Here is a 17,584-nt window from a genome sequence, read left to right on the forward strand (position 1 = left end):
GCTGCAGGCTGTTGCTGGCCACCAACATTAGCCAGCCACCTCCTGTCCCCAGACACAGTGTGGGCAGGCAGGGACTGAAACCTAAGGCTGCAGTGTGCACCATGGCCCAGAGGGCCTGAGTGGGTGGGGTTCAGCTGACTCAGCCAGAGTGGAGGCTTTGCAGACAATCCATAGAGCAGCCCGTTGCACATTGGGACAGGTGTTGGAGGGGGGCTTGGGAGTGTGTGCAGAAGGTCTTAAGCTCTTGTCCGGGGGTTGCTGTGGATCCTACATGTTTGTGGTGCAAACAGCCTGGAGGTGAATATCTCAGACAGTTCCCACTCAGCAGCACAATGGGCATAAAACAGGTTCCCTGCCTGCTCTAGCTCCATGATGCCCCCTAAGGTCGTGTCTACATTCGCAAGTACATTCGAAATTAGAATTGGAAGACCGAGCTCTTTCGAAAGAACCTGCGGAGCGTCCACACACACCCTGCGCCCTTTCGAAAGTAACTGGGAAAGAACTCCCGCGTTCTTTCGAAGTCGGTTCTCCATTCCTGGGATGGGAAGAGCGGCCTCCTTCGAAAGACAATTTCGAAAGAGAGCAAGTGTAGACACTCTGCGGCCCGCTCATTTGAAAGGGGGAGTCCTCCATGGCGGCGATCAGCTGGCAGGCGGCGGCGACGCTCACAACACAGATAGAGCTCTGTGGTTCTAGTGTCCGACCACACTTGAGAGGACGCAGGCTCCCAGAAACCCTCAGGCAGGAAGCTGAGAGCGTAGAGCCAGCAGTGAGGCCACACTGCTCTCCAGCTCACCAGCCACCACGACCGACAGCCAGTCCCCCACACCACCCAGACCTATGGCCAGCCAGCCAGACTCCCACCCACCCCAGGGGCCCTCCAAAGACAGCGAGGAGTTCTCCCAGGAGGCGGCCCAGGCCCTGAATCATCGAACCCCCTCCTGGACAGAAGCCAAGATCCCGGACCTCCTCTCCCTGTGGAAGGATGAGGAGGTCCTCTAACAAAGGGGGGTCCTTTGCCGCAATGCGGTCACCTTTCAGCGGCTGGCAAAGGGGCTGCTTGGCCACAGCCACCCCACCTGCACACTGGACCAGGTCCGGTCAAGTGAAAAGAACCGCGGCAGGGGTATTGCAGGGCCTGGGACGCAGCCGGGAGGGCGGGGGCAGCCCCCACAAGCTGCCCCTTCTACAAAGAGCTCCACTGCCTCTTGGGGCTGAAGTAGGCTGGACCTCCCACCATCTTCCTCAACACATCCGTCAGGGACACTGAGCCAGACACAGCGACTGAGGGCGAGGAGCATCCGGGGTCGTTCGCCAGCACCAGGCGACCACGGACAGCACAGCCACTCGACCCCACAGCGATGACAAGGGCTCAAGTGAAGGGGCTCTCGTCATTGATCTCCCATCCAGGCCATCCAGCTGGGTCCGGTCCGACTGTGCCTCGCCTGCCTTCCTGGAGGGACCCCTAGGTAGGTGCCATGAACACCAGCCTCCCTAGTGCTCAGGGAGGGAGTGTCAGGTCCCACTCGGGGAGGCCACAGGCATCCCACAGGGCCACCAGTCCAGGTGCATGTGGACCCTGGACAGCGATGTTCCCCGGGCTCTCAGGGGCATGATGAGCGGCACTCAGCACCACATAGATGGAACAGCATCAGGGGCTGCCCAGACATGGAGGCAGCAGGGAAACAGCATCCGGGGGGGTGCGTTCCCCCAGGACTGTCAGCCAACCCCACCTCTGCAGAGACCCATCCTGTCACCTGTACCTCTGTCCCCCTCTCCTGAGCTCCCGTGGGCAAAGCTGCTCATCATGGACTTCCTCCAGGGCCTGCTCCTTGTGCTTCTGCACCCCACCCCCAAGGGCCCTTCCTCTGCCTTCCCCAGCCCTCTGCCCACCAGAGCAGCAGCTGGGGGACCTGAGTGAAGAAGCAGAACTCATGCAGGAAGAGGAGCAGGGCAGGCAGGGACTGGCACCACTGGTGAGTTACCTGGGCCTGTGGTGCTGCAGTAGCAGGTGTCCAGGGAGGGAGCCTGTGAGGCCAGAAGTCCTTTGGGGGGAGATGGGGAGCAGAGAAAGCTCATGGAGCTGCTGTAGCTGCTGCCCTTGGCAGAGGGCTCCTGCTGCTCCTTCCTGTGGGAGGTGTGTGCTGCAGAGCTGGGAATCTGGGGATGCTCACCTCCCCCAGGCCCACTCTGCAGCCCTTCCCTCTGCCTCAGGTGGTGACTCCCACTTGCTCCCTGCCAGCCTCTCAGCCTGGTTCCTTCAGCTCTTTGGGCCTCCTGCCCAGAGCAGCCACAAGAAGGAAAGCAGAAAAGACCTGCCCATGGCCAGCATGGGGCTTGAACCCACGACCTTGGCGTTATTAGCACCACGCTCTGACCAACTGAGCTAGCTGGCCAGCTGCAAAAAGTCTCACAAGGGGCCTTTTTGGAAATGAGCAACAGGCAGCTGCAGGGCCACTGAACAGGGATTTTCTCCCCTCCCCTCCCCCACCAGCCTGGCCTCCCCTTTCAGACTCTCTCACCCATCCCCCACTGCTCTGAGCCCAGCTTGGAGTTCCCTCAACCCCGGCTGCCCCTTGCCAGCTGTCCTGGGCCCTGCAGTGGGTCCCTCAGATCCTGTCTCTCCCACCCCTCCCCAGTGCCCTGATCCCCTTGTCCCCTCAGACCCTGCCGACCCCCCCACTGCCCTTTTCCCCTCCTCCCTCAGCCACAAGCCCTGCCCGGGTTCCCCTTCACACCTGCCACCTCTCCCCCCTGGAAGCCAAACTCCTCCTCCCTCTGCACTGCAGAGTAACCAGCTGAAACCTTGGGCCCTGCCCAGGGGCTGTGTCAGAACGTCTCCCACCTGCACAATTCATGTCCACTGCAGGGGGTTTGCTTCCCAGCAAGGTTAGGAAATGTTGGGGAGGAAGCAAAAGGAAGCTACAAGAGGCACGTCGGCCAGGTTTATTGCCGTATTGGATACAGTAGTAGTTCCCTGTAGATTTCTTAGTCTAAGTCAGGGCATACTACAAATATGCACCCACGGTCAATGGACTCGGCTCGGTTAGTGGCAGGACTTTCTACTGCCCCCTCGGCCGGACCCAGACCACATCCCACGATTACATTCTTATACACAGGTAGAAACAGCTTACTCATCACTCCTGACCTATTGAGGTACAGCCCTTCTACATAGTCAGGCGCCGCCTCTCACCTTGTACATGGTGGTTTGAACAAAACTCTATCCATCATATTACCCTTTCGCCCCTGTCATTGGGATGGGTCAGCCTGTTCTTTCTGATCTGTGGAATGCTCCAGGGTCAGGAGTTCTGTTACCATGTTCCTGTTTCAACACACCAAGTAGACAGGTTTTTTCAACATCAACCCTCTTCTTGCCAACTTCTGAGAGCACTGCATTCCTTTTGCTTACAGATGCACTTTGCTTTCTGTTAGCAGAGTTTTGACCATTACTTTGGTTCAGGCCTAAGCTAAGGCTGGGCCTGTACTTACTACAGATACTTCACCCCAGATGGGATTTGAACCCACAATCCTTGGCTTAGAAGGCCAATGCCTTATCCATTAGGCCACTGGGGTACACAAACCAAGGGAAGCAACGAGGGATAAAATTCTCTCTCAAAAATGTACATTTCTCACCAAGGAAGACAAAACATTTGCTCTTTCTTTGTCTTTGTTCTTTCTTTGTTGTGAATCTGAGAAATGCCCACGCACTAACTCTGCAGTAGCAACAAAGCAGTGACCCGCACCCAGCTAGATGTTCAGTTACCATCCCTGGCCATTCACCAGGAAGGGACATGTGGGCAACAGGTTCACAATGGCCATGAAAGGCAGCTGATCAATGGGCTTGACACCATGAGCTGTTTGGCTCTGACACACACCGAGGATCTTTCTGGCACCCAAAGGAGCGTGTAAAGTAAGGGACATTGACAGGATCATTTCTCCTCTCCTCCTGTACCTACACTGAAGGCAGCAACAATGTTGGAAAGACAAAGAAACTTTTGATGTGGCCTGACTGGAAAAGCATCCCAGGAAGCACAAACTTCTAGAAGTTATGGGGAAGGGAAACCTTCCAATCTGGCTCAGCGTGAGCACATTTAGGAATTAGACTGGAATTTCTCTTTTCTTTCTCTTGTAACAGTTCTGGACTCCTGCACCAATACCACCTGGAAACACATGCAACTGATCTTTTTGTGGGGAATAAATGCTTTTTAATGTTTCATCGAAGCTGCTGCAGTTTTGATTGACGTTTGGGGAGTCTATGAAAGGAAACGTGCAGGAAACTGGGCCTGTTGACCTCGTGAGGTCCCTTCCACTTCCAGTACTCTATGAAAGAGACTGGAGGATAGTCAGCCCTTTGATTTACTGAGGAACTCATGAAGGAGCTCAGTCTGACAAGAGGGTCTACAGCTGTGTAGTGTAAGCCTTTCATCTGAATGAAACAGCAGCAACCAGGGCCTGTTTCAAAATCTAGGGGTCCCTTTTTCATTTATCTCACATAGAACTGGCTCAAGCCCCCACCCAGGAGCCTGGGAAATTTGCACAGCCCTGGGTGCCTCGCAGGGGCAATGCTTCCCCACTCACAAGCACAGAGTCTGAGTGGAGAAAATGAGCTTTTAATGAAAGAGGCAGAAAAGTCATCTGGCATAAGCTTGGGAAAATACCACACCCAGAGTTCACAACCAAGCCTCAAGTAAGTGTCCCCGCTCAAGCAGATGGAGCAGTGCCCTTTGCCTCTCAGGCTTAGCCGTCCTATACTAGAAAGAGCCAATCCACACACCCAAACATTCTCCCTACCCGCTTCAAAAGCCCCTTCTTACAGGTCTTCCCAGTCTGTGCAGGCCCTGACACATCACTTCAGACTTGTCTACACTCACCCCTTCATAAAACTTGAGCATATGAGCGGACAGGAATAAGGGTACTTCGAAGTAGCCGGGGTCCTTTGGAAAAGGATCCCTGTCTGGATGAGTCGCGCAGCCGCGAGCCGCGTCATTGTCGAAGTGCCACGGCCACCCGCATGCTAATGAGGTGCTGAATATGTAGTTCAAAACAAGACAGGCACAGCAGCAGCTGCTCAGAAGACACCCAGCACTGCAGGTCAGGCGGTCACTCATCAGCACCGCAGTGAAGGGGTATTAGGAATGGGAATGGAGTGAAGGGAATAAAGGACAGAGACCCTCCCAGCAAAGCAGAGTGAAGCCTCCTGCTAGGTTTCACCTCAGACCCTGACTATCCCCTCCCTCTTCAGCTGAGAGCAGGGCACACGGCCCATGTTCCCTGGCAGAGGGTAACACCATCTCCACATTCTGCAACTTGCTTCTGACGGAGGGACCCCAGTCTGCTGCCTGCTCCTGAGCTCAGCTGCTCCCAGCTCACCCAGACCACGTGGCCTTGGATCAGCAGCTGCCCTGTCTGCTCTCCTACCACAGACACAGAGCCCACAGGAGTCACCCCAGCTCCAGAACCTTCTGCCTGCTAAACCTGCCCACCGAAAGTGATGCAGATACAACTCCCCCCCGTCCCCTCCAGGGGCGTCTCCCTGTCAGGTGCATGGGTCACATGTGCATCACCACGTTCTCTCACCAGAGGCAGCCCAGCCTTGTGGGAGGGCTCTATGGGCATCACTGCCTGCATCACAATGCCACTGCCTGGTGCTGCTGGGGTCTGGCAGCCTGGCTTTGCAGTGCCTGGTGTCCTCTGAACAGCTGCTGCTGGCTGGGTCACCTCCCTGGACCCAGAGTTTTGCTGAGCTACATGGGCAGTCTCACCAGATCACACCAGCATGAGCCCTCTAGGGATCTCTGGGCACACCGCCTAGTTCTTCAGCACCAACCAATTGCCCCAACCCCTCCAGCCAGCTCAGCCAAAGACCTGGATCCAGCAGGCATCATGAGTCACCTCGCTTTCTCTCACGCATTGGATCAGAGAGGGAAGCAGCACAGAGCCCCAACTAAATCATCCCAGCCAGGGTTTGTTCAAGCCAGGACTGGAAAACCTCTAGGGATGAAGATTGCAACACCTGTCTAGGTAAAGCATTGCAGTATTTCATCATCCTCCTGGTGAAATAAAAGCAACACGACTCAAATACTGGACTGTTACTGCTGTGACCTGCGTTTGAAACCAGGTTGCTGCAGCCACAATGTGGAGTACGAACCCCTGTTCGATCACAGCAGGCTGCAGAAGGCCAGGATGGTGCTTTCTTTAACTTTCTCAGGTTTCACCTGACAGTCTGGGACCCAGCACGTGGCCCCAGGCATGGGCAGGGTTCTTGGGTTCCTGATGCACAAGGCAAGGTGAATGCAGCTTTCCCAGCCTGGGACTCAAACCCTGAAGCCTCCAAATAAGGTCCTAACCCTGAGAGAGCTGGGCAGGTAACTGAAATAATATAGAAATAACAGACAGCTCTTTGCAAGGCAGTAAACCTCATTCTCCTCCAACGGTGCCAATTCCAGAACAGAGATTTTGGAATGGGGCTGCATAGGCAGGTAATTGGGGCTATTAAAAAATAAGTTATTCAAGAACAGTGTGTTCCAAAACAACGCTGCTGTGCAGTGACATCCCCAGCATGGCCTCCAGGGTCTCTATTCACAGACAGGCTCTGCTGTGCATGGAGGTGCCATTTGGAAATATGTTTTGTTTATTCTGGGGCTGCCTTGTGGCGTGAAGGCATCATTGTGAACTAGATTATTTTGGAGGAATAATTCTGGAATAAACTCTTCTGAAATAACTCTGCACCTCTCTGGTCAGTGCCTGTCAGCATCATGTAAAGCACCAGAATGTCCACTGTGGCCTGTGACAGCTGCACGGGGGAGGCTGGTGCCAGTGCTGGAAGCTCCTGAGGAGTGGGAGGGGATCTGGTTTGCTTGGCCTGTTCCCTCTGAGGCCACCTGTGCTCCTGCTCCCATTTCACCTCTTCCTATCCCAGCTCTGCCTCTTCCCCTGAGCTCTGCTGCCAGCTGCCTGCTGCTCTCTCCTCTCCTCCCCACAGGCCTCTCCCCGTTCCCCAAGGACTCTCAGCCAACCCCACCTCTGCAGAGATCCACCCACCCATCCTGTCACTTGTACCTCTCGGCCCCTCTCCTGAGCTCCCATGGTCAAAGCTGCTCATCATGGACTTCCTCCAGGGCCTGCTCCTTGTACGTCTGCACCCCACCCCCCAGGGCCCTTCCTCTGCCTTCCCCAGCCCTCAGCCCACCAGAGCAGCAGCTGGGGGACCTGAGTGAAGAAGCAGAACTCATGCAGGAAGAGGAGCAGGGCAGGCAGGGACTGGCACCACTGGTGAGTTAGCTGGGCCTGTGGTGCTGCAGAAGCAGGTGTCCAGGGAGGGAGCCTGTGAGGCCAAAGGCTTTTGGGGGGAGATGGGGAGCAGAGAAAGCCAATGGAGCTGCTTCAGGGGGCTGATGCCCTTGGCAGAGGGCTCCTGCTGCTCCTTCCTGTGGGAGGCATGTGTTGCAGAGTTGGGAATCTGGGGAACCTCACCTCACACAGGACCACTCTGCAGCCCTTCCCTTGGGTGGTGACTCCCACTTGCTCCCTGCCAGCCTCTCAGCCTGGTTCCTTCAGCTCTTTTGGCCTCCTGCCCAAAGCAGCCACAAGAAGGAAAGCGGAAAAGACCTGCCCATGGCCAGCATGGGGCTTGAACCCATGACCTTGGCATTATTAGCACCACGCTCTGACCAACTGAGCTAGCCGGCCAGATGCAAAGGGTTTCACAAGGGGCCTTTTTGGAAATGAGCAACAGGCAGCTGCAGGGCCACTGAACGGAGATTTCCTCCCCTCCCCCACCAGCCTGGCCTCCCCTTTCAGACTCTCTCACCCATCCCCCACTGCTCTGAGCCCAGCTGGGGGTTCCCTCAGCCCCGGCTGCCCCTTGCCAGCTGTCCTGGGCCCTGCAGTGGATCCCTCTGATCCTGTCTCTCCCACCCCTCCCCAGTGCCCTGATCCCCTTGTCCCCTCAGACCCTGCCAACCCCCCCACTGCCCTTTTCCCCTCCTCCCTCAGCCACAAGCCCTGCCCGGGTTCCCCTTCACACCTGCCACCTCTTCCCGCTGGCACCCAAACTCCTCCTCCCTCTGCACTGCACAGTCACCAGCTGAAACCTTGGGCCCTGCCCAGGGGCTGTGTCAGAGCGTCTCCCACCTGCACAATTCATGTCCACTGCAGGGGTTTTGCTTCCCAGCAAGGTTAGGAAATGTTGGTGAGGAAGCAAAAGGAAGCTACAAGAGGGATCTCAGGTGTGTCAGGTCAGCACTGGGGACAGCTGGGGTGAGAGGTGAATTACCGCTGGGGTGGGGGCACAGCTGGGTGGGCCTGGGAGTGAGACGCCCCCTGTCACGCACTAGTGTGTGCACATGGTGTGCAGGGACAGGGCTGGGGAGTGTCTCTGCAGAGCCAAGTAAGGACAGGAGCTGCTCCCGCAGACAGGGCAGAACAGAGCTCCTGCTGACAGGGAATTGTGTCTGTGTTACAAACGTGCTGGAGGAGCTGGCTGGCACAGGCCTCCCCAGAACCACAAAGCTGTGAGGCACAGACTCTCTTCTGGCAGCCACAGCAGCACCTTCCCCACACCCATCACAACTGCCTTTTCCCGAGCTCCAGGCTGTGACTAGATTCTTTCCAACGCTCCTTTTCCATCAGCCTTTACCTTCCCCAGCAGGGAGAGAGATTGCCAAGGGAGGTCTTCTCTGCTCCCCAGCCAGACGTAGGGAAACATTAAGAAAGACCTACAACAAAGCACCACCGGGAGCTGAATCCATGATCTCCTGTTTATTAGTCAGGTACGTTAGCCAGCTAAGCCACCTTATTATGTCACTGCTTGCTGATAGGGAGGTAACGGTGTCAGTCTGTATCTTAAACCAAAAAAATGGTCTTGTTGCACTTTAAAGAAATGTGTCTTTGTGGGGCCAACGCACACGGCTGGACTGTCCACAACAACACCTTCCCATTCCCCAGCACAGACATTGTGCCAGAGGGAAGCTGGAGTTGCTGCCCAGAGGACATTGAGGACGGGAGGAGTTAAAATGTTCCTTTCACTTATTGTGCCCTCTGCAGTGGACAGGTCAGAAACCACCAGTCTCCCCTCCTCTCTCCCCACCTGCCCCAGTACAGGATCCCACAGGACACTGAGGATGGGAGGAGTTAGGGGTTTTTCTATTTTTTATGTGCCTTTTTTGTTGCAGACCCTTGGGGTGCGTTTGCAGAGGGGGCTGCCAGGGGCAGGACATGAGCCCTGCAGGGCACTGGTGGGTGTGTCTGTGACATCACAAGGGCCTTTGGAAGAACCTCAGATGATTGGTTAAAGGAGGTGGGGAGGTGGTGACCTCACAGACAGTCCAGCACAATGGCCAGGTGGGACAGGCTGCAGGGCCGGGGCCATCTCAGAGACCCCCCAGGGCTTTGCCTCAGGGAGTCTCCTTCTTGAGAGCTCTGCCCCGGAGGCTGGGGAGAGAATTCATGGTGAGGAACGTGAGCGCAAGGAGGATCCACTTTGGCCCATTCTCCTTTCCCACGACTAACTGCGCTGGACGGCAGCGTCTGTGTGGGGAGGGTCAGAGTCTGATCCAGACGATTGGTTAAAGGAGGTTTACTCTAGGTAATATTACTCTGGTTGCTTTAAGTGTTTGGGAGAACTGCAGCATCAGTGAGTGGCAAGACCAAGATTTCCTAATACTGCATCTACACACAGGAAGCTAATTTCAGATGCAGCCAGTGGACACACTATGGCTTATTTCAAAATTGGTTTTACCCCTGTCTTCGCAGCCCCTGTTTCCACATTGTTGCCATTACTTGTACTTGTACTTGTACTTGTACAAGGAGGTTTACCCATTTCAAAATAAGCTGTCCCCTATTTATTTCTGAATTATTTCAAAGCAGCGGTTGCCTTGTGCAGAGGCTGGGATAGTTTTTTTGAAATAACTTTGTTGTGTAGAACCCCCTTATAAATCCAGGGCTGTGACAGGCACAGCAGCAGCTGCTCAGAAGATAACAAGCCCTGCAGGTCAGGTTGTCACTCATTAGCACCCCAGTGAAGGGGCATTAGGAAGGATAATGGAGTGAAGGGAATAAAGGTCAGGGCTCCTCCCTGCAAAGCAGAGTGAAGCCTCCTGAGCAAGACTCTGGTCAGGTCTCCAGAAGCCACTCAACTTCCTTCATGTCTTTGGACACTGCTGCCTATAGCAGTGCAGCAAAGGGTAACAGAGGAACACCCTGCACTTGTCTACTGGCTAGCAAGGGCTCGACCCCTTGGTTTTATGAGCACCATGTGCTACCCACGTAAACTATCCAAGCTACAGAGAAACAGCTCACAAGGGCCCTTTCAGAAAGGAGCAACAGGCAGCTGTAGGTGCAGTGTGGTTCCTGGAGTGAGATTGTTGTCCCTCCCCCACTGCTCAGCATCCCACCCAGGCATCCCCTCAGCCCCTCCCCCACCACCCTGAACCCCAACCTGGAATCTCCCCCTCAGGCTGCGTCTCCCTTTCCCCACAGCCCTGAGGCCTGGCTAGGAATTCCCTCAGACCCTGCTGCCCCTCACCCGCTGTCCTAGGCCCCTCCCAGGTTTCCCCTCGGACCCTGCCTGTCCCCTCCCTCTCTTCCCCTGAGCACGACATTAACATGGCCCATGTTCCCTGGCAGAGGGGTAACAACATCAGCCCCTGCTGCAATGTGCTTCCTTTGGAGGGACCCCAGTCTGCTGCCTGCTCCTGAGCTCAGCTGCTCCCAGCTCACCCAGAGCACATGGCCTTGGAGCAGCAGCTGCCCTGGCTGCTCTCCTACCACAGACACAGAGCCCACAGGAGCAGACCCCACAGCTGTCACCCCAACTCCAGAACCTTCTGCATGTGCAGTGCTAAACCTGCCCTCCAAAATGACCCACCTGCAACTTGTTCCTACCTGCTCCAGGGGTATCTCCCTCATCAGTACATGGCTCACCTGTGCATCACCACTTTCTCTCACCTGAGGCAGCCCATGGCCCTGACTTCCTCTTTCAAATCCAGCCTGCACGTGAGAGCACTTCCTCTTCCCACCAGCTGGGAGACAAGATGATGATAGTGCTCTCTTGTGCCAGTGCACATCGCTCAACACAGACAGACCCAAACCCCCTGTACATTGTGAGCTTCCGGCGGGTGGGCCGCAAAAGCAGCTCCCCTTGATTCCTTGGGCAGGAAGTTACAAGGACAGCAGTTTTATGGGAGAATGCGGGTATTGATCCCACTACTTTGTGCAGGCTGAGCAAGCGCTCTACTATTTGAGCGAACACCCTCTAGAAAATGGGATGTTCTGCCCCAGTCACCTCATTGCTGACTCCATACGTCCCTGCAGCTCCCCGGCTCCTGTCCAAAGATGACCCTTGTTAGCCCAGTTCCTACCAGCTGGCTGGCTGAGCTCTTTAGACACAGCTGCTAATTATGCCATGGTGACGGTTTCAAGCTCTATGTGAGCCCTTGGGGCCTCTTGACTAAGTGGCCTGGCTACTGTGGATGGGGAGGTTCCAGCACACACAGGGATCTGTGCAGTGCCAGCCTTGTGGGAGGGCTCTATGGGAATCCCTGCCTGCATCACAATGCCACTGCCTGGGGCTGCTGGTGCCTGGCAGCCTGGCTTTGCAGTGCCTGGTGGCCTCTGACCAGGTTCCACTGCCTGTGTCACCTCCCTGAGCTCAGAGTTTCTCAGATCTACATGGGCAGGTGATATACATGCAACAGGGGTGGCCCTGTGAACTGCAGAGGTCTGTAACATGTGGTGCTTTGGCAGATGCTTTATTTCTGAGAGTAGCTGCAGAGGAGATCAAGGACAGTCAGTGTCTGTGGGAGGAGGGGTTCACATTGGGGCTCTGGGGCATATTTTTATGCTTTTAATTACTGGCCACGTGTGTGATTTATTTCTAGAGCTGTTTTTGGAGTGCCCCATCTTGGTGTGTTTACGAGCCAGAGCTATTAGAAAGTACCCACCAGCACCCCCCGGCAGTGGCATTGTGATGCAGGCAGGGATTCCCATAGAGCCCTCCCACAAGGCTGGACCTGCACAACTCCCTGTGCGTGCTGGAACCTCCCCATCCATAGTAGCCAGGCCACTTAGTCAAGATGCCCCAAAGGCTCACCTGGAGCTTGAAGCCATCACCATGACGTTATTATCACCAATGTCGAAACCGCTCAGCCAGCTGGTTGGAACTGGTTTTACAAGTGTCATCTTAGGAAAGGAGTCAGGGGAGCTGCAGGGACATATGGACTCAACAATAAGGTGGCTGGGGCAGAGCATTTTCTTACCCAGAGGGGAATTAGCTCAAATGGTAGAGCGCTTGCTTAGCATGCAAGAGGTAGTGGGATCGATACCCACATTCTCCAGTGCAGACTTTCCCCACAAGGCAACAGGAGACCCCTCCCCACTTCCTTCTTCTTGGCTGCTCTCCAGGAAGCTCTCCATGGAGAGGGGCCATTTGGAGGTGCCTGTGCTCAGCTGTGTGCAAGGGCACAAAAGAGCACTTGGACCATCTTCTCTCCCACCTGCTGTGGGGATTCTGAGCTGTGGAGGAGGGGTAACAAGCTAATTCCAGAGCCCCCAGGGACCCTGCAGCTGCCTCTTGCTCCTTTCTGAAAGGGCCCTTGTGAGCTGTCACTGTGCAGGCTGGCTCGCTCAGTTGGTGTGGGTATGATTCTCCTAACACCAAGAGTGGGGTCCCAGTAAAAGGGAGGGCCAGAGCTGACAAGGTCTATTCTGTCCAGGTGGAAATGGCCCATGATCAATAGTTTGGATCAAAAGAGGAAAAAGTAAGTCAGATCACACAGGGGGATGTGGCCCATTGTCAGAGTCTAATGTGGAGCTGTTAACACCCAGGGCAGAGAAGCTGCTTTTGGAAGGAGCCAGAAAGTCCCAGTCTCTGTTTAATCCTTGGTTGATGGAGTTAAATTTGCAAATAAATTGCAGCTCAGAGATTTCTCTCTCCATTTAATTTTTAAAATGTCTTTGTTGTAGGACTGCAACTTTTAAATCTGTTCCTGAGTGTCCAGGGAGATTGAAGTGCTCTCCCACAGGTTTGTTTCCATTACCCTTTCTGATGTCTGGTTTATGTCCATTTAGTTTTTCAGATAGAGACTGTCCAGTTTGGCCAATGTAAATTGCAGTGGGGTATTTCTGGTGCCCGATGGTATCTATTATATTAGTAGATGTGCAGGTAAAGGAGCCCCTGATGGTGTGGTTGCTGTTAGGTCCTGTGAGGATATTCGTGGTGTAGATATGCGAGAAGAACTGGCAGCAAGGTTTCTTGCAGGGCTTGGTTCCCGGTTTAGAGTTACTATGTTGTGATCTTTAGTTGGTGGTGAGGAGTTGTTTTAGTTTGGCAGGCTGTCTGTAGGCGAGGACAGGCCTGCCTCTCAAGGGCTGTGAGAGTGAAGAGTCATTGTCCAGGATGGTTTGCAGATCATGGATGATGCGTTGGAGAGGTCTAAAGTAGTGGCTGTATGTGAGATGGCCAGTGGTGTTCTCTTGTTTTCCTTGTGAGACCACTTGCAGCAGGTGGCTTCTGGGTACCCGTCTGGCTCTCTCAATCTGTTTCCTCACTTCCTTTGGTGGATATTGTAGTTTGAGGAAAGCTTGGTAAAGGTCTTGTAGATGTTTGTCTCTGATGGCTCAGAGCAAATATGGTTGTGCCTTAGTGCCTGGCTGTATACAATGGATCGTGTAGTCTCCTCTGGATGGAATCTGGAGGCGTATAGATAAGCAAAGAGGTCTGTGGGTTTTCAGTATAGGGTGGTATTTAAGTGACCATCGCTTATCTGCACAGTTGTAGTAGTGTGCAGGAAGTGGATCACTTTTGTGGACTGGTCCAGACTAAGGTTGATGGTCGGGTAGAAACTTGAAATTCTGGTGGAACTCTTCAAGAGCCTCCTTCCCAATCAATGAAGCAGTTGCAGATGTTCTTTCAGCGAGGTTTCTCTGCTATTAATCTTAGCATCTATATTTGCTGTATGGTCCTTTTATCTTTCCCAAATCCCACCTGCTTGCCTGTTAGATGTTCTTTTCTTTTTGATCTCAATCTCTCCATCAGTATCATCAGCAGTAGCTTGCCTAGATGACTTGTTAGGGCAAACCTTCTGTGCACTGCCTTTCTTGTGTATTGTCGCCAGCGCGGTTGTTGTCCATTCCTCAGTGGACTTTCCTTCCTTCCATGCAATCTCACATAGTCGGTGTATTTCCTGACACGTACTTTCTGTGCTGTATTTGATCATCTCTCGCACGATCTTATTTCTCGAGAATTTGTTTTTCTATAGTCGTACCACTACTCTTTCTACTTCTTTCCTCAAAATATCAGATAAAGCTCTGCTATGTGCCCACACCTGACTCCCTGCCAGCCCCAACACTTTGGGCTGCCCAGCTTTGGTGGCATTTGGATCTAATAAGGAAGGATCTCCTTATAAGAAGGAAGCTCAGCTTGTGCTGAGTGGGGTCACGCAGACCAGGCAGAGCTGTGAATGACTGAGCCCAGCAGCACCAACTGAATCTCCCTCCAGGCAGGAGGAAGGGTGGGGAAGGCTTTGGCAAGGAGAAGTCAAGTGCAGCTGGCGTTTGTGTGGCGGGGGTTGGTTGGTTTTGTTTTTGTCTAATACTGTGATATGTGATGTTTGCTTTTCCTCCAAAGATGAGTTTTGCAAGGCCGAGTGTTGCTCAGGGAGCAAGAAGTCTTGAGCTGAACTCCCTGATGCTCCCGCCACAGAGTGTGTTTGCTGCTCTCCCTGACTTTGTGTTCCCTGCGTTTCTCTTACCAACATGCGCCAACAATGCTCAGATGCTTTGTATATTGGACAGACTTCTAAGTCCCTTAGACAAAGGGTTAATGGGCACAAAACAAAGATCAAAACACTCCGGATCCACAAACCAGTTCGTCAACCTTTTAATGTGGTGGACCATTCTATTAATGACTTAAGAGTATGCATGTTACTGAAAAAAAATTTTCGCACCTCTATTCAAAAGGAAACAGCTGAGTTGTCTTTAATATTCGAATTTGGCCCATTAACACGTGGTTTGAACCGGGATGGATATTTTCTGAGTCACTAAAGGGGCTCGTTTGCATACTTGGCTTAATCTAATTCTTGACCTCCCTGCCCCCCCATACTCTTCTACTCTCTGATTTGCTCACCTTGAACATGTTTTTCTGATTTGTCCTCCTTGACTACTGTTTTTGGTTCTGTTTGCCTGACATATCGAGTCTCTTCTGGTTTGGCTGTGGTCTGAAGAAGTGGGTCTGTCCCATGAAAGCTCACCTCAGGAATTATTTTGCAATTCCTTAAAGTGCTACTTGACTGACTTTTGTTTTGACAGAGTGGTTTGTGACCTGTTCCGAGTGGGAAGTTGGTTTCTTGCTTCAGGGCTGTGAAGAAAGCTTGGAAATGACCTTGCAAAGGTGAAGTTAGGTGCAGTACTTATCAGAGCACTGGCTGTTGGTGGCTTGTTGTTCTAGGGGTGGGAGAGCTCCTGGGCTCAAGCCCTTCTTCTGCCTTTCTCTGATATCTTACCCAGACATTTGGGGGGACTGATGTCTCTTTGCATGTTTTCCCTCTGTTCATTTGCTCAGGATGATGAAGCAGCCTTTTGCTACTGGATGGCTCAGCTCAGGCATTACTCTGTCAAGATGTGCTCCCAACATCTATGTCCCTCCTGGTCATTGGGACAGCACAACCTGCTGGCAGAAGCCACAAACGTCCAGCTTCTGCCTCTGCCTTTTTCTGGATGACTTGGTATTTCCCCCTTTCTGGGCTACAGTCCTTTAATTCACTGTCACTCCCACAGTGACCCAGGTAGTCCTCTTGTTCCCTGCCACAAGCCAGATCTATGCCACACCTCTGTGACTGTTGGAGGAATCCCTCCTTCTGGTTGCAGCTCAGCATGGACTCCACATCTGGCACTTCTGGGCTTTCCCTTCTCAGCTTTCCCTTCTCCTTTCCTGGACTGCTTCCTACAACTCCCCTTCACTTAGCTGTGCTGGCTATGAACACTCAGCCCTGCAAGGGGCTGCCCTTTACCTGCAGCCTTCATGTTACCAGCTTCCATCCCTGACTTATAGCCCCTTCTGCTCCTGCTGACAATCTCTGCTCCCAGCCTCTTCCTGCAGGTGCAGCCTGGGCAGTGATTCAGCCTCGCTGGCCACCTTTATCCTTGCAAGCCTGTGTTGGGAGGATTGGTTTGGTGCATTCTGAGGACTGAAAGTTTTTGTGGTCTCTTCATGTGGTTTTTTGCTCTCAGTGTTTGTTCTTGATCTAGGTTCTATTTTGTGGTCTATCTGAGCAGCAGGGGACATGCCAGGCAGCTGTTCCAGGTTAGAAACCCCTCTCCCTCTACACTCTGGCCTCTGTGGGAACCCCGGGGTTTACTCATAAATGAGTCTTTTGGGGCAGGAGTCACTGCATGGACTGCTCATTCTTTCATTCTCAAGGAAAGTTCCTGACCCCTGGCTGTGGGTCTGGGGTTAACCTGGCTCATTCATGTCTTGCTTTGGAGGCTCTGGGCCAATGCATGGTGCTCTGCAGCTGGGATCTGTCAGGGCCTTTTCTCTGCTGTGTTGGTCCTTTCTTCAGCCACCACTTGTGTGTTCGATGGAACAGAAACCTGAGCCTTGCAGGCTGGGAACTGATCTCAGCTGAGGGACAGATTTCCTCAGTGCTGGTACATTTGCAGAGGAAAATTTTAAGAATTGAAGTCCATTTCAGACATCCATGGCAAAACCTGAATGTTCTGGAGATGGAGGTGAAAATATATTTTCCTGAAGAAAACCACCTGAAATGTGGCACCTCTTCAGCTGAAGTCAAACGCTCCACCTCTGAGAGATTTGTTACTCTGTGAAGGCAACTCTATTTTTCTCAGAAAGAATGAGCACATGACAATATGGCTAGCTAAGGAGTGCACGGTACCAGTCAATGAAGAGTCACAGGTGCCCAGAAAAGATTCAAATGTCAGGTCTCAGGGTGAAGTGGACAGCATTTAGAACTCTGAATCTTTTCATCTCAGTTCAAGTCAATGTGGGACCTCCTGGTAGCACAGAGGTTTGCTGGAAATCTCTCTTTCTCCAGGGTCTTGGTTTTCTTTTCCGCAGGTGCACCTGAGTGAGGGCTTTTTCCTCATGCTGGATAAATCAGTCCCACCAGAATGCCTCCTCCATTATCTCACTTTTTAGGGACCCTCCCAGTAATTGGCCTGCATCCCCCACTGATCCAAAGCCCTCCCCTTTCATGAAGCCAAAGGGGCCTTGCTTCTATGTACACCTGATTTGCTCTAAGGGAGGCCACTGCTGTGGCTGAAACCCTCCTGTCTTCTCCTCCCATTGAGCCAGCCACTGTTTTACTAGGGGGACGGGGCCCCTCCGAAGCTCCACCATCTTCCGCCACCAGTGACATGACAAACCTGCACTGGGCTTTGTTGGCTGGAAAACAGTTAAGCTAGTTGTGGACTTTCTTGTCACTCCACCAGTTCCTGCTGGTCTGTCCTGTCCCCTGGTTCAGCAACCCACCGGCCTGGCCGCTCTCTTCCTCATCCAGTAGCTTAGAGCTGAAAACTCAGAAAGCAGAGCCCTGGAAGGTTTCTAATCCCACCACCTCCAAGGGAA

The 17,584-nt window shown here is 53.3% G+C and overlaps 4 non-coding genes across 4 annotated transcripts; 1 reads left to right on the forward strand and 3 right to left on the reverse strand.

Moving 5' to 3' along the window:
- Nucleotides 1-2,322: 2,322 nt before the first annotated feature.
- Nucleotides 2,323-2,396, reverse strand: TRNAI-AAU (transfer RNA isoleucine (anticodon AAU)). Its single transcript has one exon. It is a non-coding gene; the product is annotated as a tRNA-Ile (tRNA).
- Nucleotides 2,397-3,500: 1,104 nt separating this feature from the next.
- TRNAR-UCU (transfer RNA arginine (anticodon UCU)) lies at nt 3,501-3,573 on the reverse strand. The gene has a single exon. It is a non-coding gene; the product is annotated as a tRNA-Arg (tRNA).
- Nucleotides 3,574-7,615: 4,042 nt separating this feature from the next.
- Nucleotides 7,616-7,689, reverse strand: TRNAI-AAU (transfer RNA isoleucine (anticodon AAU)). The gene has a single exon. It is a non-coding gene; the product is annotated as a tRNA-Ile (tRNA).
- Nucleotides 7,690-12,262: 4,573 nt separating this feature from the next.
- Nucleotides 12,263-12,335, forward strand: TRNAA-AGC (transfer RNA alanine (anticodon AGC)). Its single transcript has one exon. It is a non-coding gene; the product is annotated as a tRNA-Ala (tRNA).
- Nucleotides 12,336-17,584: the final 5,249 nt, after the last annotated feature.

This window comes from Carettochelys insculpta, chromosome 33, assembly GCF_033958435.1.
Source record: "Carettochelys insculpta isolate YL-2023 chromosome 33, ASM3395843v1, whole genome shotgun sequence".
Classification (NCBI taxonomy): Eukaryota; Metazoa; Chordata; order Testudines; family Carettochelyidae; genus Carettochelys; species Carettochelys insculpta.